Source organism: Scylla paramamosain, chromosome 3 (assembly GCF_035594125.1).
Source record: "Scylla paramamosain isolate STU-SP2022 chromosome 3, ASM3559412v1, whole genome shotgun sequence".
Classification (NCBI taxonomy): domain Eukaryota; kingdom Metazoa; phylum Arthropoda; class Malacostraca; order Decapoda; family Portunidae; genus Scylla; species Scylla paramamosain.
In genome coordinates, this window is record NC_087153.1 from 25,413,209 (window position 1) to 25,437,221 (window position 24,013).

Sequence of the window (24,013 nt, forward strand, 5' to 3'; positions counted from 1 at the left end):
ACCTAAAACCCTCTAAAGGCGAGTTCACCAGGTTAGTCAGTGAAGGGACATGAAAACCAAACTTGCTGGTGAAACACTGAATTGTTCAATAAGTAGATGATCTCGAAAGAGAAGTGCGTCACGATGTGTTTCATTTTGAAAATTAAATAATCATATAATTATTTACAGTAAAAAAAAAATGTGAAATATACAGTACATATGAGTTTATTCTGAATGTGAATTTGAAGTTGATATAAAATTCAGAAGACGTAACAGCATGGAAACGAGGAAAAATTAAGGGAGTAGACAGAAAGGACCTGCCGAAATGATAATTACTCCCAGTTAGGTCTAAAGCACTGGATAAGGAGGTGTTGTGAACCTATCATTAAACACAGCAGTAACCTAACTGATCGTTTCCCTTTGTATCACAAAACAAGGAGCAGTCACAGCGTGCCCTCTAAAGACAACTTTCTTCCTTCTCAAAAAACTACAAGCACCTCATTACACACCCACACACACCTTCACTCAAAATTCAAAATTACCATGGCGACTCCTACACTATCCAAGGAGTCCCCATCTAAGGAAGGTGACCACAAATTTCCCCAGGTCGGACTGCTCTTTTGGTATCGACCCTAAGTGTCTTGACACGCCCCCCCCTCAATTTTTTTTCATTAACTCCTGCAGCATTCGCGGTCTTAGATCAAATTGTCAACCTGTCTAATACCACCTAGCCTCTATTAAACCTGATCTTCTTTTTCTCATTGAAACACAGGTGTCAGAGGCAACTGACAGTAGCCCCTTTTCTGTTCCCTACTACTTTATCCTCATTTTCAATCCAAAGCTGGATGTTACGTCTATATGCGCAACGACTTAACCTGTTCTCGTGCTCAAGCTCTTGAATCTTTTCAGTTTTCTACCATGTGGCTACGATTACAGAGTCACTCTCAAACTAAATTTATCTGCACTGTATATCTCTCACTTAACTCCTCCAACTATAAGAAATTCTTTTACTACTTAACTTCCAAAGTGGAGCACATTCTGACACTCATTCCTTTTGAGGAGATCTCCATTCTTTGAGACTTCAATGTTCTCCACCAGCTTTGGCTTTCCCCTCCCTTCACTGATCATCCTGATGAAATACCCTTTAACTTTGCTATCCTCCACAACCTAGAGTAACTGGTGCAACACACTGCTCGTATTTCTGACTGTCTTGGAGATACGCCCAACATTTTTTTATTACCTTTTCCTAACCCCTAATCCTTCTGCTTATGCTGCTGCTTATCTTCTCCTTTCAGCCCCTCCGATCACAATCTCATATTTGTATCTTGTCCTATCGCTTCAATCCCTCCTCAGGATCTCCCTAAGCGGAGGTGCCTCTGTTGTTTTGTCTTTGCCAGTTGGAGGGACCTGAGAAAGTATTTTGCTGATTTTCCTTGGAATTACTACTGCTTCCGTGTCAGAGACCTGTCTCTGTGCAGAGCGCATAACTGTGGTAGTGGAGGCCTACATTCCTCACTCTTTTTCTCATCATAAACCTTCCAAACCTTGGTTTAGCACTGTTCTTGTGCTATACATGATAGAGATAGCAATGATAGCAATCTGTTCTTGTGCTATACATGATAGAGAGGTGGCCCACAGAAGGTACTTGAGTCTTCCATCACCAGAATCTCATGCACTTTATATTTCTATCCGAAACCATACCAAGTCTGTTCTCCAACTAGCCAAAAACTCCTTCATTAATAGAAAGTATTAATCTTTGAAGGTCTAACTCTCCTCATGACTTCAGGCACCTAGCCAAAAACATATCTAAAAACTTTTCTTCTCCTTTCCCTCCTTTATTTCAACTAGATGGCATCACTGCTACCACATTTATCTCTAAAGCTGAACTCTTCGTTGAAACCTTTGCTAAAGACTCTACTGTGGATTTTTTATGGTTTGTTTCTCCCTCTCCTCCACCGTCTGACTACTTCATGTTCCCTTCTTAAAATCTTCGCAATGATGTTTTCCATACCCTAGCTGGCCAAAATCCTCAGAAGGCTTATGAACCTGATTGGGTCCTTCCTATTGTTCTCCGAAATTGCGCCTCCGTGCATGCAACTTACCTAGTCAAACTCTTTTAACTCTGTCTGTCAACATCTACCTTTCTTTCATCCTGGAAGATTGCCTACATTCAGCCTGTTCCTAAAAAGGGTGATCATTCTAATCCCTCAAAGTCCTATTGCTTTAATTTCCTGCCTATCTAAAGTTTTGAATCTATCCTCAACAGGAAGATTCTTAAACATCTATCATTTCATAACCTTCTATCTGATCGCCAGCATGTGTTCCGTCAAGGCCGGTCTACTGGTGATCTTCTGGCTTTGCTTACTAAGTCTTGGTCATCCTTTAGAGATTTTGGTGAAACTTTTGCTGTTGTCTTAGACATATCAAAAGCTTTTGATAGAGTCTGGGACAAAGCTTTGATTTCCAAGCTACCCTTCTATGTCTTACATCCTCTTCTCTGTAACTTCATCTCAAGTTTCCTTTCTGACTGGTCTATTGCTGCTGTGATAGACAGTCACTGTTCTTCTAATCTATTAACAGTGGTGTTCCTCAGGGTTCTGTCGTGTCACCCACTCTTTTCCTATTATTCATCAATGATTTTCTAAACCAAACTTCTTGTCCTATCCACTCCTATGTTGATGGTACCACGCTGCAATTTTCCATGTCTTTTCGTAGACGTAAAACCCTTCGGGAAGTAGATAGTTCATGCAGTGAGGCCACAGAACACCTGACTTTTGATCTCTTTAGAACTTTTGATTAGGGCAGAGCAAATTTAGTATTGTTCAATGCCTCAAAAATTCAACTCTCCATTTAAGTCGACACAACCTTCTAGACAAATATCTCCTTTTCTTCAGCGACACTCAACTGTTTCCCTCTTCTATACTAAAAATCCATGGTCTGTCCTTTACTCATAATCTAAACTGGAAGCTTCACATCTCATCTCTAGTTAAAACAGCTTCCATGCGTTTTGAGATGTCTCCGCCAGATCTTCTCACCCTTCCAGGTGCTAACTCTGTACAAGGGCCTTACTCATCCATATGGAACCCCCACAGACATGTGAAGCATACTCTAGTATGCTTCACATGTCTGTGAGGGTTCCACTCATATCGCTCTTTTAGACATGGTGGAATCAAAAGTTTTTCGCCTCATCAACTCCTCTCCTCTGATTGACTATCTTCAGCCAGTTTCTCATCGCCACATTGTTCCATTTCTTGCTATCTCCTACCGCTATTTTCATGCTAACTGCTTTTCTGATTTTGCTAACTGCATGCAACCCCTCCTCCTGCGGCCTCGCTGCACAAGACTTTCCTCTTTCTCTGACCCCTATTCTGTCCACCTATCTAATGCAATAGTTAAATAGTATTCGCAATTATTTATCTCTTTCTCTGGTAAACTCTGGAACTCTCTGCATGATTCTCTTTTTTCACCGTCCTATGATTTGAATTCTTTCAAGAAGCAGGTTGCAAGTCACTTATCCTTCATTTTTTTACTATCTCTTTGAACCCTGTTCGGGGACCAGCATCTCAGTGGGCCTTTTTTATATTTTTTTATTGGATTTTATTTTTGTTGCTCTTGGCCGTTGTACCTCCTACATAAAAAAAAATGCATTTCCTAGCCTTGGATTCAAAGGCGGGAATGTTGCAGAAGTTAATGTAGAAACAGTTAAAGGAAGTGTTAAGGTGATTTGTGTTGATACTGTGAGAGCGGTACAACCCAGGGGGCATTTCTGATTCCAGTACCAAATTGGGACTCGAGGCAGTCTCTTTAATATAATTTCTATTTTTTGTATTTTGAGTAAAAGGTGTAGGCGTGTAAAGTGCATGTATTATACTGTGAGAAAAAAAAGTTATGTTTACAGGGCTTACTTTGATTATCCCCTCGTTTTGTGAAACACAACAGGAAACGTTCAGAGAAGTCATAGCTGGGTTAGAAACAGTTAGCAACACCTACCTGTACCACTGCGTATAAAATCTCCCCGAAGTAATTACATTTCGACAGGTCTCTACTGCCTCCTGACAGGCAAAACAAAGCCAGCGACTATTATGATGGTGTGGCTGGAGGACTGTGAGCTGTAGCATCACGGTGATTTGCCCTTGAGATGCTCTTCAGATACTTGTGTAGGCTGTTTTTGTCTTCACAATTGGCCGTTTGTAACACACACGCTACGCCACAACCATAAAGTAACAACTGCTGTCTTAATTGGGAATAGTACTACAACTACTACTACCACTACTACTACTACTACTACTACTACTACTACTAGTACTACTGTTGCTGCTGCTTCCGCTACGACTATTGCTTGCAACAACAATACCAACAACAACAACAACAACAACAACAACAACAACAACAACAACAACAACAACAACAACAATATTACTATTGTTGTTGTTGTTGTTGTTGTCGTTGTTGCTGTTGTTGTTGTTGCTGCTGTTGTTGTTAGCAACAGCAGTAGCGGAGGCAGCAGAAGCAGCACCCCGACCAGCACCACCAACAGCACCAGCAGCAGGAACAACAACAATACTGGCAAGAAAAGCGACGTAATGCAGTAAATGGTTTTCTTGCACCTACTTTGCGATGCGAAATACGGCACCTTTCCTGGTCTAATCAAAGCATTAAATTTTTAGCACTCCCACACCCTGCACCAACGATAAGACGCTTCCTTCCACTGCTCTTCCCTCTCAGTAATATCAAAACAAATCCTACCACAGCTATCAATGCTTTTATTAATATTATTATTATCATTATTATTATTATTATTATTAATTATTATTATTATTATTATTATTATTATTATTATTATTATTATTATTATTATCATTATTATTATTATTATTATTATTATTACCCATAAAAGCATTAATAGTCCTGGTAGGACTGGTTTTGATATTACTAGTAGGGAAGTGCAGTGCGAGGAAGCGTCTTAGCGTTGGAGGGGCGGGGGAAGTGCTTAAAAAATATTATTTTGATTAGACCAGGAAAGGTACTGTACTTCGCACCGCAAAGCAGTGAGAAGAAAACCATTAACTGCATTACGTCGGTTTTCTTGCCGGCGTTGTTGCTGTTCCTGCTGTTGGTGCTGGTGCTCCTACTGGTGCTTCTGCTGGTGCGGGTGCTGCTGTTGTTGTTATTGTTGTTGTTTTTATCTAGGAAGGACACTGGCCAAGGGCAACAAAAATCTAATAAAAAAAAAAATGCCCACTGAAATGCCAGTCCCATAAAAGGGTCAAAGCAGAGGTCAAAAATTGAAGAATAAGTGTCTTGAAACCTCCCTCTTGAAGGAATTCAAGTCATAGAAAGATGGAAATACAGAAGCAGGCAGGGAGTTCCAGAGTTTACCAGAGAAAGGGATGAATGATTGAGAATACTGGTTAACTCTTGCGTTAGAGAGGTGGACAGAATAGGGGTGAGACAAAGAAGAAAGTCTTGTGCAGCGAGGCCGCGGAAGGAGGGGAGGCATGCAGTTAGCAAGATCAGAAGAGCAGTTAGCATGAAAATAGCGGTAGAAGACAGCCAGATATGCAACATTGCGGCGGTGAGAAAGAGGCTGAAGACAGTCAGTTAGAGGAGAGGAGTTGATGAGACGAAAAGCTTTTGATTCCACCCTGTCTAGAAGAGCATTATGAGTGGAACCTCCCCAGACATGTGAAGCATACTCCATACATGGACGGATAAGGCCCTTATACAGAGTTAGCAACTGGGGGGGGGTGAGAAAAACTGGCGAAGACGTCTCAGAACACCCAACTTCATAGAAGCTGTTTTAGCTAGAGATGAGATGTGAAGTTTCCAGTTCAGATTATAAGTAAAGGACAGACCGAGGATGTTCAGTGTAGAAGAGGGGGACAGTTGAGTATCATTGAAGAAGAGGGGATAGTTGTCTGGAAGGTTGTGTCGAGTTAATTGATGGAGGAATTGAGTTTTTGAGGCACTGAACAATACCAAGTTTGCTCTGCCCCAATCAGAAATTTTAGAAAGATCAGAAGTCAAGCGTTCTGTTGCTTCCTTGCATGAGATGTTTACCTCCTGAAGGGTTGGACGTCTATGAAAAGACGTGGAAAAGTGCAGGGTGGTATCATCAGCGTAGGAGTGGATAGGACAAGAAGTTTGGTTTAGAAGATCATTAATAAATAATAAGAGAGTGGGTGACAGGACAGAACCCTGACGAACACCACTGTTAATAAATTTAGGAGAAGAACAGTGACCGTCTACCACAGCAGCAATAGAACGGTCAGAAAGGAAACTTGAGATGAAGTTACAGAGAGAAGGATAGAAACCGTAGGAGGGTAGTTTGGAAATCAAAGCTTTGTGCCAGACTCTATCAAAAGCTTTTGATATGTCCAAGGCAACAGCAAAAGTTTCACCAAAATCTCTAAAAGAGGATGACCAAGACTCAGTAAGGAAAGCCAGAAGATCACCAGTACAGCGGCCTTGACGGAACCCATACTGGCGTCAGATAGAAGGTTGTGAAGTGATAGATGTTTAAGAATCTTTCTGTTGAGGATAGATTAAAAAAACTTTATATAGGCAGGAAATTAAAGCAATAGGACGGTAGTTTGAGGGAGTAGAACGGTCACCCTTTTTAGGAACAGGTTGAATGTAGGCAAACTTCCAGCAAGAAGGAAAGGTAGATGTTGACAGACAGAGCTGAAAGAGTTTGACTAGGCAAGGTGCAAGCACGGAGGCACAGTTTCGGAGAACAATAGGAGGGACCCCATCAGGACCATAAGCCTTCCGAGGGTTTAGGCCAGCGAGGGCATGGAAAACATCATTGCGAAGAATTTTAATACGTGGCATGAGGTAGTCAGAGGGTGGAGGAGAGAGAGGAACAAGCCCAGAATCGTCCAAGGTAGCGTTTTTAGCAAAGATTTGAGCGAAGAGTTCAGGTTTAGAAATAGATGTGATAGCAGTGGTGCCATCTGGTTGAAATAGAGGAGGGAAAGAAGAAGAAGCAAAGTTATTGGAGATATTTTTGGCTAGATGCCAGAAATCACGAGGGGAGTTAGATCTTGAAAGGTTTTGACATTTTTTGTTAATGAAGGAGTTTTTGGCTAGTTGGAGAACAGACTTGGCATGGTTCCGGGCAGAAATATAAAGTGCATGAGATTCTGGTGATGGAAGGCCTAAGTACCTTTTGTGGGCCACCTCTCTATCATGTATAGCACGAGAACAAGCTGTGTTAAACCAAGGTTTAGAATGTTTAGGACGAGAAAAAGAGTGAGGAATGTACGCCTCCATGCCAGACACTGTCACCTCTGTTATGCGCTCAGCACACAAAGACAGGTCTCTGACAAGGAAGCAATAGTCATTCCAAGGAAAATCAGCAAAATACCTCCTCAGGTCCCCCCAACTAGCAGAGGCAAAACGCCAGAGGCACCTTCGCTTAGGGGGATCCTGAGAAGGGATTGGAGCGATAGGATAAGATAAAGATATGAGATTGTGATCGGAGGAGCCCAACGGAAATGAAAGAGTGACAGCATAAGCAGAAGGATTAGAGGTCAGGAAAAGGTCAAGAATGTTGGACGTATCTTCAAGACGGTCAGGAATACGAGTAGGGTGTTGCACCAATTGCTCTAGGTCATGGAGGAAAGCAAAGTTTTAGGCTAGTTCACCAGGATGGTCAGTGAAGGGAGAGGAAAGCCAAAGCTGGTGGTGAACATTGAAGTCTCCAAGAATGGATATCTCTGCAAAAGAGAAGAGGGTCAGAATGTGCTCCACTTTGGAAGTTAAGTAGTCAAAGAATTTCTTATAATCAGAGGAGTTAGGTGAGAGGTATACAGCACAGATCAAATTAGTATGAGAGTGACTCTGTAGTCGTAGCTATATGGTGAAAAACTCGGAAGATTCAAGAGCGTAGGCACGAGAGCAGGTTAAGTCATTGCGCACATAAACGCAGCATCCAGCTTAGGATCGAAAATTAGGATAGGGAAAGTAGGAGGGAACAGAAAACAGGCTACTGTCAGTTGCCTCAGACACCTGAGTTTCAGTGAGGAAAAGAAGATGAGGTTTAGAAGAGGAGAGGTGGTGTTCTACAGATTGAAAATTAGATCTTAGACCGCGAATGTTGCAGAAGTTAGTGAAGAAAAAGTTGAGGGGGGTGTCAAGACACTTAGGGTCGTCGACAGAAAGGCAGTCTGACCTGGGGACATTTATGGTCCCCTCCCCAGGCTGGTGCAGGAGTCGTCATGATGATTTTAAATTTTTTGAGTGAAGGGTGTATGTGTTATTAGGTGCTTGTAGTTTTGTATGGAGGAAGAGAGTTGTCTTTGGAGGGCAGGCTGTGACTGTCCCCTTGTGTTGTGAGACACAAAGGGAAACGTTCAGTGAGGTCACAGCTGGGTTTAATGATAAGTTCACAGCACCCCCTGAACAGTGCTTTAGACCTCACTGGGAGTAATTATCGTTTCGGCAGGTGCTTACTGCCTACTCCTACTGTTGGTAGTGGTGGTGGTGTCTTAACCATTCTTATGTTAATGAGCTAATATCTTTTATGGTTGTTCTCATGATTGATGAGTTATACCGCGTGCAACGATCTTTACTGTCATCTCTTGACAAGTAGTGTGGGTTGAGTAGTACTGTTGTAAGAAACCTTTAAGATGCGGTCACATGCGTTTTTTTTTTTTTCGGGAATTCTCAAGCCGGCTGCACTAGCCGATCAAAAACACGGGGTTGAGATTTTCGATTTCAGGTAGATTTCGAGAAGACGATTATGCTTGTCTGATAGTCTCGGGTTTCGGGAACACTTTAGAGATACACAATTCCACCTGACACATAAACAGCTCTGCAGAAAAGTTACTTTAGATGGAAATTGTATTTAAAGGTAAAATTTATCACCACAACCCGGCAGAAAAACGTGGAACAGCGGTACGACATTATTTCCGTAGCAGTGAGAAATTTAGCACGTGTTTGCTTCATTCAACTCAACTCTTCCATTCCTCCTCTTCATCATGGATAAAAACGCATGAATCCTATGGACTCGATCCTCTGAAGGCTCACTCTTGGAATTGGTGAGGGAGAATAGGTTTTTGTGGGACCCAAAAGATGAACTGTACCAGTAAAAAAAGCTCAGACAAGAGGCCTTCAAGTCCAACGCTGAGACACTGATTCTGCAACACAATGAACTGGATTCACTGAATGGAGGTACGAAATAATTTTATGTTGATTTGCAAATGTTGTTATTCCCAGATCAGAGATGCCTAAAAGTAAAAGGTTGTAGATGTCTAAACCGTGTCTAAAAGAGCGATATGAGTGGAACCCTCACAGACATGTGAAGCATACTCCATACATGGACGGATAAGGCCTTTGTAGAAAGTTAGCAGCTGGGAGGGTGAGAAAAACTGGCGGAGACGTCTTAGAACACCTAATTTTATAGAAGCTGTTTTAGCTTTAGATGAGATGTGAAGTTTTCAGTTTAGATTATAAGAAAAAGGACAGACCGAGGATGTTCAGTGTAGAAGAGGGGGGGTCACTTCAGTGTCATTGAAAAAGAGGAAGGATGTGTTGACTTGATAGATGGAGGAATTGAGATTTCGAGACATTGAACAATACCAAGTTTTCTCTTTCCCAATCATAAATTTTAGAGATATCAAAATTCAGGGGTTCTGTGGCTTCCCTGCATGAACTATTTACTTCCCGAAGGGTTTTACGTCTACGAAAAGACGTGGAAAAATGCAGAGTGGTATCATCAGCATAGGAGTAAATAGGACAAGAAGTTTGGTTTAGATCATTGATGAATAATAGGAAGAGTGGGTGACAGAACAGAAACCTGAGGAACACCACTGTTAATAGATTTAGTGACTGTCTAACACAGCAGCAATAAAACGGTCAGAAAGGAAAGAGATGGTTACAAAGAGAAGGTTATATGCCGTAGGAGGGTAGTTTGGAAATCAAAGCTTTGTGCCAGACTCTATCAAAAGCTTTTGATATGTCTAAGGCAACAGCAAAAGTTTCACAAAAATCTCTGAAAGAGGATAACCAAGGAAACCAGAAGATCACCAGTAGAGCGGCCTTGACGGAACCCATACTGGCGGTTAGATAGATGGTTGTGAAGTGATAGATTTTAAGAATCTTTCTGTTGAGGATAGATTAAAGACTTTAGATAGGTAGGGAATTAAAGCAATAGGACGGTAGTATGATAGATTAGAGCGGTCACCCTTTTTAGGAACAAGCTGAATGCAAGCAAACTTCCAGAAAGAAGGAAAGGTAGATGCTGATAGAAAGTTGAAAGATTTTCACTAGGCAAGGTGCAAGCACGGAGGCGCAGTTTCAGAGAACAATAGGAGGGACCCCATTAGGTTCATAAGCCTTCCGAGGGTTTAAACCAGCGAGGGCACGGAAAACATAACTGTGAAGAATTTTAAAAGGTAGCATGAATTAGTCACATGAGGAGAGGAAAGGGAGGAACAAGCCCTGAATCCTCCAAGGTAGAGTTTTTAGCAAAGGTATGAGCGAAGAGTTCAGCTTTAGATATATATGTGATTGCAGTGGTGCCATCTGCTTGAAATAAAAAAAAGAAAAGTTATTGTAGATATTATTGGCTAGATGATATCACGAGGGGAATTATATCTTGAAAGATTTTGACACTTTCTATTAATGAATCAGTTTTTGGGTAGTTGGAGAACAGACTTGGCATGGTTCCAAGCAGAAATATAAAGTGCATAAGTTTTAGGTGAATCTGGTGATGGAAGGCTCAAATACCTTTTGTGAGCCACCTCTCTATCAATGTGTAGCACGAGAACAGGTTGTGTTAAACCAAGATTTGGAAGATTTCAAATACCTTTTGTGAGCCACCTCTGTATCATTGTATAGCACGAGAACAGGTTGTGTTAAACCAAGGTTTGGAAGGTTTAGGTCGAGAAAAAAAGTGAGGAATGTACGGCTCCATGTCAGACACTGTCGTCTCTGTTATTCGCTAGGCACCCATAGATGGGTCCCTGACACAAAAGCAGAAGTCATTCCGAGGAATATCAGCAAAATACCTCCTCAGGTCCCCCCAATTAGTAGACGCAAAACACCAGAGGTACCTACGCTTAGGATGATCCTGAGGAGGGATTGGAGCGATAGGACAAGATACAGATATGAGATTGTAATCGGAGGAGCCCAACGGAGAAGAGAGGGTAACAGCGTAAGCAGAAGGATTTAGAGGTTAGGAAAAGATCATGAATGTTGGGTGTATCTCCAAGATGGTCAGGAATACAAGTAGGGTATTACACTAATTGCTCTAGGTCGTGGAGGATAGCAAAGCTGAAGCATAGTTCACCAGGATGGTGAATGAAGGGAGAGGAAAGCTAAAGCTGGTAGTGAGCATTGAAGTCTCCAAGAATGGAGATATCCGCAAAAGGGAAGAGAATCAGAATGTGCTCCACTTTGGAAGTTAAGTAGTCAAAGTCAAAGTCTAAGTCACTCTCACTTTGACAAACTTAAACCTGTTTTGCAAAAATTTCAAGTAGCAGGTCTTAAATTTAACCTGCCTAAGTGTAAATTCCTTTAGTCATGCATTGAGTACTTAGGTTATGTAGTTGTCAAGGATGGCATTCACACTACTGATCAGTAAACCCCGTGCGTTCTTTCCTCAGTCTTGCGGGTTATTACCGTGCATCCATCAGAGACTTTGCATCCACTGCGTCGCCTCTTACACGTCTTTTCAAAAAGGATGTCTCTTTCATATGGCACGACGCCCAGCAAACTAGCTTTGACCGACTCAAACATGCGCTTACTCATGCTCCAGTCCTTGTCTTTCCAGATTACAGTCTGCCTTTTACACTCTTCACCGTTACAAGTGTTTTAGGAGTAGGCGCTGTTCTAATGCAGCAGACTAAGAGTTCTTGTCCTCAGGTCATTGCGCATGCCAGCCATATTTTGAATGGTGTTGAGTCTCGCTACTCGTTACTCATCTAGACACTGGTATCTGCTTTACGTCATTTTTGTGACATCATCTGTGGCTACCAATTGACTGTTTATACTGATCATGCTGTCTTGCATGTTTATACTGATCATGCTGTCTCTTCAAGGATAAAAAATTACCAGGTCGTCTCGCCAGATGGTTTGTTATAGTCGATGAATTTAACCTGACGATCAAGTATTTGCCCGGTAAAGCAAATGTGACTGCAGATGCTCTCTTTTGAAATGTTGCTGTTGCTTCCGTGTCAGAAATTACTAATTTCTCACGAGAGGAACTCTTTGCTGTCCAGCATCAAGATCCTTTATGGTCTACTGTGGTATATACTTTAGAATCAGGAGATGAGTCTGTTTTACCCAAGTTGCATGTTATTTTGTCTCAGTTTTCCTTTGTTGATGGTCTATTATGTCATACTGTGTCAGTTCATGAGCAGACAGTGACGCAACTAGTCATCCCCACTTTATTTTCATCTGTGTTTCAACACATTCATGACGTTTCCCAGTCACGCCATCCAGGATGTGACAAATTTTTAACAATGGCTCGTAAGCGTTATTACTGGCCTACAATGAGCCTTGACATCATGAATCATGTAGAACAATGTTAGTGCTAATAAACGGCTTGAGTGCTAATAAACGGCTCGAAATCCAAGTGGGGTCATGTCATTAGTGGGGTGCCACAGGGATCAGTATTAGGGCCATTATTATTTCTTTTATATATCAATGACTTGGATAGTGGAATTAGTAGCGATGTTAGTAAATTTGCGGATGACACAAAGATAGGTAGATTAATTAGGTCAGAAGCGGATGCCATCGCCTTGCAGACAGACTTAGATAGAATGAATGAATGGACGGAAAGATGGCAAATGCAATTTAATATCAATAAATGCAAAGTGCTTAGCGTAGGTAGAGGAAACCCACACAATAGGTACACATTAAACACCCAAACTCTGGTAGGTACAGGGTACGAGAAAGATTTAGGAGTTATAGTTAGCTCTGAACTCCGTCTAGGGAAACAATGCATAGAAGCCAGAAACAAGGCAAATAGGGTACTAGGATTCATTTTTAGGAGTGTTAAAAGTAGAAGGCCGGAAGTAATATTAAAGTTATACTTAGCGCTGGTCAGACCTCATCTAGACTACGCTGTGCAGTTCTGGTCCCCACATTACAGGAAAGATATAGGTCTATTAGAATCAGTACAGAGGAGAATGACTAAAAGGATACAGGGGATGAGGAGTATTCCTTACGAAGCGAGGTTGAAGCGGTTAAATTTACATTCTCTAGAGAGACGTAGGTTAAGAGGGGACCTGATAGAAGTCTTTAAGTGGTATAAGGGTTATAACAAGGGAGATGTAAGCAAAATTCTTAGGATCAGCAACCAGGGTAGAACAAGAAATAACGGGTTCAAGCTTGAAAAATTCAGGTTTAGGAAGGAGATAGGAAAAAATTGGTTCTCAAATAGAGTGGTAGATGAGTGGAACGGACTCAGTAATCATGTAGTTAGTGCTAGGACACTAGAGAGCTTTAAGAGAAGATTAGACAAGTTTATGGATGGGGATAACAGATGGAAATAGGTAGGAGTGTTTCATACAGGGACTGCCACGTGTAAGCCTGGTCGCTTCTTGCAGCTTCCCTTATTTCTTATGTTCTTATGTTCTTACTAATGAACAAAACAGGAGAACTACTAACAAAACCACAGGAGATTGAAGAAAGATGGAGAGAATACTTCCAAGAATTTCTAAATGTGGAGGATGTGGAAGTGGATGAAGAGCGGAATCTAGATATACAGGAAGAACAAGGAGAGAACCCAAATGAGATCAGTATAGAGGAAGTGAAGGAGGCACTAAAGAAGATGAGAAGCGGCAAAGCCCCAGGGGACGACGAGCTCCCTATAGAGCTATTTAAAGCTGCTGGGGAAGAATGTGTAGAGTGGATGAGGTACATTTTCAGTAATGCGTGGAAAGAGGAGAAAGTGCCCCATGACTGGCACAAAGCAATAGTATGTCCAATATATAAGAAAGGCAGTAAAACAGATTGTGCAAATTATAGAGGTATATCCCTGTTATCTCATGTTGGAAAATTGTATGAAAGAATAGTTGAGAAAAGATTAAGAACCTGTGTCGAGGAGAAACTAGGAATATGGCAGTATGGTTTCAGGCCCAATAGGAGCACGACAGATCTAGTGTTCACTTTAAAGATGATAATGGAGAAGAGTTGGGAGTGGAGCATTGATAAATATGTGGCTTTTATAGATCTGGAAAAAGCCTTTGATAGAATTAGAAGAGATTGCTTGTGGAGAGTCTTACAACATCAAGACTACGGCATAAACTCTAAACTGATACGAGTAATTAAGAGTATAATTATATAAGAACACGGAGAGCAGAGTCAAGAACAGAGAGCTGGAGAGTGAATGGTTTAGCATTAAGACAGGAGTGAGACAAGGGGGAGTGCTCTCTCCTTTGCTATTCATTATATACATGGACAGATGCCTGAAGGAAGTGTGTGTAAGGGAGGATAAAGAGATCACGCTGGCCTATGCAGACGATGTCGCTGTCGTGACAGGAAGCCAACAAGATCTTCAAGAGGCCATGACAAGGTGGAATGATGTCTTAAATAGGGAAGGAATGAGAATGAACAAACAAAAAACAGAAATAATGAAAGTTGGCAGAATAAAGGAGGAATGTAATATTTACATAGAAAACGTTAAACTGAAGCAGACCGACAAATTTTGTTATCTGGGAGTACTTTTCGACGAGGAAAACAGACAGAATATAGAAATTTTAAATAGAATACAGAAGTACAATGCAAATGTCAGTGCATTGTATCCCATACTTAAAGATAAGAATATTCCAACAAAAGCTAAAACCATAATATTTACAACAATACTAAGACCAGTACTTCTATATGGGTCAGAAACTTGGACACTGACAACAAGAACATCTTCACAAATACAAGCAGCAGAAATGAGAGTTCTGAGAATGATCCGAGGTGTGACCAGACTTGATAGAATTAGAAATGAAGAAACCAGAGAGAGATTAGGGATAACATCTGTACTGAAGATAATTGAAAAGAACAAATTGAGATGGTATGGACATGTCCGAAGAATGGAAGATACAAGATACGCAAGGAAGTTTCTGGAATGGGTTCCTCTAGGCAGGAGGCCGGTGGGACGACCTAGGAAGCGATGGATGCAGGGAGTTGAAGAACCTACTGAACGAAGAGGAAGAAATCTACAAGAAATAACCAGAGATGAGGATTTCATGGATAGAGACCTTTGTAGAAGATTCGTAGAGGCCGGACACTGACAGGCATTGCCTACCTTGCGTCTGGTGAGAAAGGTGAGAATATATATATATATATATATATATATATATATATATATATATATATATATATATATATATATATATATATATATATATATATATATATATATATATATATATATATATATACATTTTTTTTTTTTCTAAATCCTCATGTTAGAATTAGATTAATTATTGTCTTTGTGTTGTCCTACAGTAATATTTCTTTTTGTCCTGCAGGAGGGATGTTTTCATAACATTTTTGTGTGCTTATATGATTATTATGTCCTTGTATTGCATCGTCTCGTGTGTCTTAGAAAGATAAACACACTATACATCCATATCTACGTATTTCTTATTGTTATTCTTATCATTATTGTATTTTGTGATATTTTCTGAAATTTTCTTTGTTCTACATTCTTGCTATTATGTCATGTCTTACTTGTGTGTGCCTTCCTCAATTACGCACAATTACACATTTATCCAAATATATGCACACGTATTTCACATTCTCCTCATTCTTTTTCTTATACCTTATGGTATTTTTTCAGCGTTTTTTTTTGTGTGTGTGCATTTACATACTTGTTTTGCCTTCATTTATTACCTTGTGTGCCTTACACAGATAAGCACACTCCATGTTCATATATTCGTATTTCTCATTTTTATTCTTATGTGTTGTGTCTTCAAATTTTTCTATTTCATGCACTTGTGCCATTCATATTTTTTTGTTTGCGCTTGTCGCATATCATTGTTTTGTTTGTGTGGAGTCTCTTCCCGCGCGCGCCTGTTGTTCCTCAGTCAATCAGCGGCAGGCCATTGGGCCAAAAAGTTATACTCTGTTCTTGGCAGTATTGTATTAAACTGTGAGATATTTTACACAGTGTTTCATGTTATCTCTGGATTTGGACATCACTACATGTGCTAGCACAACAACCTAGCACCAGGAAGGAGGAGGAGGTGGAGAAAAAGGAGGAAGAAGAAAAAAAGTGAGAGAGAGAGAGAGAGAGAGAGAGAGAGAGAGAGAGAGAGAGAGAGAGAGAGAGAGAGAGAGAGAGAGAGAGAGAGAGGGGGGCGGGAGGAAGGCGCACAGCCAAAAGGTGTGAATCATTTTAGTTGATCCCCTCAAGTCAACCGCCACCCTTAATAAGGAAGTTTTTACTTGCCGATAAGATAGTCCACCAAAGATTAGAAGGGGTAGAAGGTTGATTGGAAAAAAAAAAGATATGCCCTCGAAGGCCTAGATCCATGATTTTTGTGAGGGACGTTACTAGAGAGACACAGGCTTCTGTGTGAAACATGGCTCTCGTGATGTTTGTATCACACCTGAGCAACATGGCCCTTCTCATTGATCAGAGGAGGGCTCTGATCACGGGAAGGGACAGGGCATGGACCGGGTGGGGAACGTCAAGTGGGTGGAGCCTCAAGGATTATTTTTTTTTAAGAGGGTTGAACCAATCTCAGGAATTAAAAAAACCTTCACCAGGTGGGTAGTTGACTGGTGTCTCTGCCGAGTAAATAATAGCCCAGGAGTGGGTAACGTTTACTGCTGGCGACTGTACACAGCTCATAAAATCCAGAGCCAATCTGAACAATATTTCAAGTAAAAAAAAAAATAAATAAATAATAATAATAATGATTTGAGTTAGCTTGTATATATATATATATATATATATATATATATATATATATATATATATATATATATATATATATATATATATATATATATATATATATATATATATATATATATATATATATATATATATATATATATATATATATATATATATATATATATATATATATATATATATATATATATATATATATATATATATATATATATATATATATATATATATATAAACCGCAGCTGCCGCACGGGGAAAACTCTTCATCTGAAGTGCTCCATATAGTTTTACGCACTATTCTAGAGTGTTCATTGGTGGACGATTTATAGCTGTATAGGGCGGCTGAATCTCTGACGCATGTGAACCTGGATGTACGGGTGCCGTGTGAACGGCCTAATTAAGGATCATTAATTTTGATCTGTTGTATAAACTTTACATTTTTTTTTTTAAATAAAGGAAAACAATATAGATTTATAAAAGTTCTCTATATAGCGGGGATAAGGAAAAAGAGGAGACAGAGAACGAAGGAGAGGAGAGGGAGGAAGAAAAAGAAAGGAGTAGGAGGAAGAAGAAAAGAAGAAGAAGAGGAAGAAGAAGAAGAAGAAGAAGAAGAAGAAGAAGAGAGAGAGAGAGAGAGAGAGAGAGAGAGAGAGAGAGAGAGAGAGAGAGAGAGAGAGAGAGAGAGAGAGAGAGAGAGAGAGAGAGAGAGAGTACCAATTAAGGGAAGATTTACGAGGAAGAACATGTATAAGAAATTGCAGTAAGCGTGCAAAAGGAATTGTTATTAAATAAGGTGGAAAGAAATACAAAAAGAAGTGACTTTTTCTTTTTTTTGTGTGTGTGTATGACGGAAAGGAGTGAAAAGGAATAATGGAAAGGATTATTATTATTATATATATATATATATATATATATATATATATATATATATATATATATATATATATATATATATATATATATATATATATATATATATATATATATATATATATATATATATATATATATATATATATATATATATATATATATATATATATATATATAATGATTATTATTATTATTATTATTACTCATGTTTCGCTTCATAGATTGCTACATTCATGAATAATGTAGCAAGTCTCTCGGCTTTACTGGCATTTCTGGAGAGTACAGAACTTGAATCATACCCTCTATTAAATGTCGAAAGTACCAGATTTAGACAAATTTTCACGGAGCATAAATTATATATACTGCTATGTTAAATAATAGTAGTCAAAGGATAAATGAAAAAAAGTGACCAAGACTCACCTCACCGTCCTTATGACAGTTGGTGGGTCCAGAAGCACCACGTCATATCTCCTCCGCGACGTACGGACAGCTCGACTGTAAATTAAACACGCAACATTCCCTTCACCACGTTTGAGCCACTGACTCTTCCTTAACCATACTAGGACCACGCAACATTTCCTCGGGCGACCCCTCAGCGTCATAATCTTCCATGTCTTCGTTGTCTGTTGAGGCTGAGGATTCAACCTCATACTCGCTGGAGTCCTCAGCGTCTCCCAGTCCCCTCCAGGTGAAAGTACCAGGGCCACAGTACCTCCATAGGCGGTCAGCATGCACCATCAGTGACTTGTACCGGGGTCCCCAACGTATATGGCACGTAACGTTAGCAATGCGCTCCTCCACTGTGTACGGCCCCTTCCACCTCCTGTGGTTATGCAAACAGACTGCCACTTCTGGAACGCCAAAGAGGAAATCAGGACGTTGTGGCGGTATGGCCTCCCCAACTATTCTTAGGTTACCACGGACCTGATGATGTACCTCCCTAAGCTGATCTCGAAGTTCTGTATCATAAGGAGTCTCCCAGCCACACATCAGCCAGAAAGGGGAGTAGCCAATCCTATCGTGGTCCACTGACCGGTATGCCATAAAAACCAGAAGTTTCAGTCTCCCTGATCCTCCTGGCAGTAAGTACTTCGACAGCTCTTGTGCCATCGTGCGGTTGAACCATTTAAGCATCCCGTCTGACTGAGGCCAAAAAGGAGTGGTGCAAGTCTCATTCATGCCAAGAATCTGGCAATATTCCCTGAAGACTGTCGAATCGAACTCCCTTACCAGCTCTGAGTGCTGTTCTTCCGGGACAACAAGGCGGGAAAAGTACTCTCCCAATAAGACCTCAGCCACAGTGGAAACCTCATGGTTAGGGAGAGGGTAGGCTTCTGGTCACTTTGTAAAGTAGACCATTGCTACTCACACAAAACGGTTACCCCGAGCAATACGGGATAAAGGGCCGGCAATGTCCACAGCCCTCCTACCTGATAGAACCGCACTCGTTTATCTGTGCCCATTTTAGCATTGTGCACATCACAAGCTTCACACCACTCCTGACCATCTTTTTACATTCCTACTCAATACACACGTTGCCTTAGCCGTCCGAGCATTTTGCTCTTAAGTGACCACTACTTATCCCCGCATGAGCCTCTTTCAACAGCTCTGCCCTTTTCTGTTTGGGGATCACTGACTGCAAAAACTTCACTTTTCCATCATATGTCTGCCACTGCCTTTGTAACAAACCATCTGATATATGGAACACATCCTACTGTTTCCACAGTAATTTTGTTTCAAGGCTAGTGGCAGCCACCCGTTCATGCTAGTCTTTCACTGTTTTCCTCCAGAATTTCCACAATCTGTCCGATATCAGCGTCCTCTCGTTGGGCCTGTGCAAGGTCCTGTGCTCACTGGCTAGAGAAAGCAGTGAATGCCGCCCTTAGGCACACTACGTCTCGATCAGCCTCGCGACGCCTGCAGTATATACACTCCTGGGGATATGGCCATCGGCTGAGATTTTCGGCATTACTGTGTTCCCGTCCCGGGCGGTGTTCGATGGCGTACTTATGCTGCTCTAATTTGTCTATCCATCTGGCAAGCTGTCCCTTGAGATTCTTGAGGGTTTTGAGCCATCTGAGAGCAGCATGATCCGTCTGGACTGTGAACTTGGTTCCATATAGGTATGGATGGAAGTGGTCCAAACTTTTAATCACTTCCAGGAGTTTCCGAATTACACAACAGTTTCTTTCTGGGGTGGTGAGACCACACGTTCCTATCTCTCCTGAGACAGAACTGTACCCGATCCCTCTCCACTAGTGTCACAGTCCAGGACATATGGCTCTGCCTCCTTGAACTGTTGGAATGCTTCTTGGCACTTGTTACTCCAATGAAAACGGCTCTTTTTCTAGTGAGGTTATGGAGTGGTGAGACAATTTGTGAAAATCCTTTCACAAAGCAGCGGTACTTCATACACAGACCTAAGAATCCACGTACTTCCTGGACATTCCATGGAACTCGCCAATCCCTTTCCGCCTCTACTTTTCAGGTTCCGTTCTGACCCCATCATCACTAATAACATGTCCCACAAAAGGCACCTCTTTCTGGAACAGACAACACTTCTTCGGGCACGGTTTCAAATTTTCTAAACCTGTCCAATTCAGTGTCCAGCCTCTCGATTGCCTTTTTCAAATGTGCTCCCATAAACAAACACATCGTCCAGGTACACAAGGGCACTTTTCCACAAGATGCCATCCAACACACGCTCCATTAACCGCTTAAAAGTTGATGCTGTATTCACTAGGACGAAGCTCATAACACAGAACTGCCATAGTCTCTGTCCATATGTAAAGGCAGTCTTGGACTTATCTTCCTTGACCATTTCTACCTGATGATAACCTGACTTAAGATCAAGGGTAGAAAACCAGCACGCACCCACCACTGCATCCAACATGTCGTCAATCCTAGGCAGTGGATAAGAGTCCTTAGTGGTCATTCAATTCAGGGCACGGTACCGTTCTATCCTTTTTTTCCTTTTTTGTTTCGCACCAGAACAACTGCTAAAGATTATGGGGTCGATGACTTTACAATCACTCTCTGAGCCTTTAACTCCTCCACTGCCTTTTCCATCTCAATCATGTGACCCGGTGCAATCCTCCTAGGCGGCGTTTTGATGGGTCTCGTGTGGATGTGGTGTTTAATGAGGGCTATGCAACCGAGGTCATGGTCCTCTTTAGAGAAGACGTCCGCATACCGTGACAATAGCCGTCCCACCTCTCTGGCTTGCTTCTCCGATAGACTGGCAATGCTCCTCTGCCATAAATCCTGCAGGTGAGAAGAACCTTCCGTGTCACATTTCCGCGGATCCTTGGGCACGATCCCCATACACTCCTCTTGTTGCACCACCTCACACGTACCCACAAGCGAACCTTCCGGTATCTCTTGTGGTTAAGAGGAGAGATTGGCGACTACCATGCGTGCTTTTTCGGTTTTGGGTGGAACTAGAGTCCTCCCAGTAACTATTCCTTCCGGTATTTGTTGCTGTGAGGATGGACTGACCAGACCCTCATCCTTTGTCTTCTTGTTAAGACAGCAGCAGAGAGTGGCCTCTGACATGGAAATGCGAGTAGCCCATGCCGCCAAAACTTGCACGTCACTGCTTTCCTCCCACAGCGGCACCTTCCTGCTCCCCATAGTCATGTCCGTGAAGTCCAATACCACCTTAGTTTCCTGGAGGGAGTCCAAGCCCAAGAGGTATTCCTCTACATCCGCCACAAAGACTGGCAGGATCGTATCCACTCCACCGCGCAATCGTGGGTCGCTGTTCCCTAAGCGACTCAGGCTACACCCTAAACTGGTAAACTGCTCGAACTTAAATAGGAGCTCGTGGTATAGGCTACCCTTAGGCTCATAAGCCTTACCAACTCAGGTGACAAGATTAAATCTCCTCAATCATCTTCCCTGCGTGGTTCATGTCGCAAAACCCAGAGTATTTTGAGCGGTATAAGTCCCTTAGGGCTATCCCAGTTGGCAGAAAGGATAATGGAAACTACCCTTCTCAAAGTCTGTTTATTGCTCCAAAGCTTGTACATTGTACTTGCCGAGGACATGTTGTATACAAATAAAACTGTATTTCAATATCTATACACCACAAATTGTAACTGCAAATGCCCAATTAAATGTTCTAGTTTTCCAGTAACACGAAAATACATATAATCCCAAAATAAACAAGCCAAAATAAACTAATGATATCAAGCAAAAGAAAAATCATACATTCTTCTTAAACCCATGCTTTTCCCCAAGGTCCATCCTCTCACTCCTATGATATATATATATATATATATATATATATATATATATATATATATATATATATATATATATATATATATATATATATATATATATATTAAGAGTGTATATGGGCAAGAGATTCTCTTTCAAACATGTTTGGTTGAAAGTGATGGCAAGTTCTGCATTTTGTATTTTCTTAAGGACTTTATCCCTTAAAATTGTCCGATTCCCTTTCGTGTGATAACATCTTTATAGTGTGTCATCTCTGCCATATGGCGATTTCGGGTCCGTTACCCTTCTTCAGTTGCCGCGGTGGGATGCTTCACTCTCGATGTTTGGAGAGAATGAGTAGCTCGGTTTCGGTTTGGAGGATGATAGAAAGAGGGGTGACATGCAAGAGTCAAAGACACAAGAAAATATAAAAAAGGTGAAATAACAACAGGAGAATTTAAAGATGGCGGACGATCCGCCTAGCTGTTTTTGGCACATTTCTGATGATTCTCCTTACATGCCTATACTTTTATTATTAACTATTGTGTTCTGCGATAGGGTAGAGGCAGACTTGTGTCTTTTCTTCTCCATTTTTCTTATGTCTTCTTCCTTTTTGAGCATAATCCGTGAACCGTTCACACAGAAAAACTCAGCTGTTCGACACCCTCTCACACAGTCCAAAAGAACGAAAATTATTCATTTAAAAACTATTCATTCAAAATACTTTCACTCCCCGTCACCCACTCACTCTACGTCCATGTGAGCGCTCCTTGTCCATCCCTCTGGGGTTGCTCTTCAAAGCATTGCCTTCTGGAACCTCTCTTTATCATGGTCACAATCTGTATCCAAAATGATGGCTCTGAGTGGCCGCTGCAACTCAGGGTGAGGGAGCGATACTCGTCCTCCGCTCTGCTACCGGGCGGTATGCAGACCCACTGGCCAGCACCCCTCATCCCCCTAGTGGCAACCACCTTATCATGGTGGGGGGGCTTGTGTATCCCTATGACCTGGCGAGTGAGGCTAGACGGGGCTTCGGCCCTTACTTTGCCCTACTTAGAGATAGAAGGCTACCAATGCTAACAAGCAGTGAGGCTGCCAGTACAGGTCAATGGTTCCACTCATCAGAGGGACCACCTTTTGAAGTCGTCCTGTGTTGGACGGGGAGGTGTTGGGGGTAGGTCTTAGCTCCGTCGTGGACAAACTTTCGAATCAAGAGGGACCTTTTTTTCATAAAACGAGCGGCCTCCATGAAGATGAGGTACCGTTAGCAGTGGCCAGCGCTAGCTCCCTTCGTTGTCCCAGCGGGTCGTTTCCCTTGGTCCCTGGAGCCAATTTAATTTTATAGTATCCATATGGGTAAATATAAAGACTCCTCTGATCCTCGAGATGCGGTCGACCAGGCCCTCGAGACATCACTCTCTGGTCGTGATGGTGTTTTTTTTTTTTTTTTTTATGTACGAAGGACACTGGCCAAGGGAAACAAAAATCCAATAAAAAAAATATGCCCACTGAAATGCCAGTCCCATAAAAGGGTCAAAGCAGTGGTCAAAAATTGATGAATAAGTGTCTTGAAACCTCCCTCTTGAAGGAATTCAAGTCATAGGAAGGTGGAAATACAGAAGCAGGCAGGGAGTTCCAGAGTTTACCAGAAAAAGGGATATGATTGAGAATACTGGTTAACTCTTGCATTAGAGAGGTGGACGGAATAGGGGTGAGAGAAAGAAAAGTCAGAGAAAAAGAAAAGTGAGAGAAAGTCTTGTGCAGCGAGGCCGCGGAAGGAGGAGAGGCATGCAGTTAGCAAGATCAGAAGAGCAGTTAGCATGAAAATAACGGTAGAAGACAGCTAGATATGCAACATTGCAGCAGTGGCGTCCCTGCATGATATGTTTACCTCCTGAAGGGTTGGACGTCTACGAAAAGGCGTGGAAAAGTGCAGGGTGGTATCATCAGCGTAGGAGTGGATAGGACAAGAAGTTTGGTTAAGAAGATCATTAATGAATGATAAGAAGAGAGTGGGTGACAGGACAGAATCCTGAGGAACACCACTATTAATAGATTTAGGAGAAG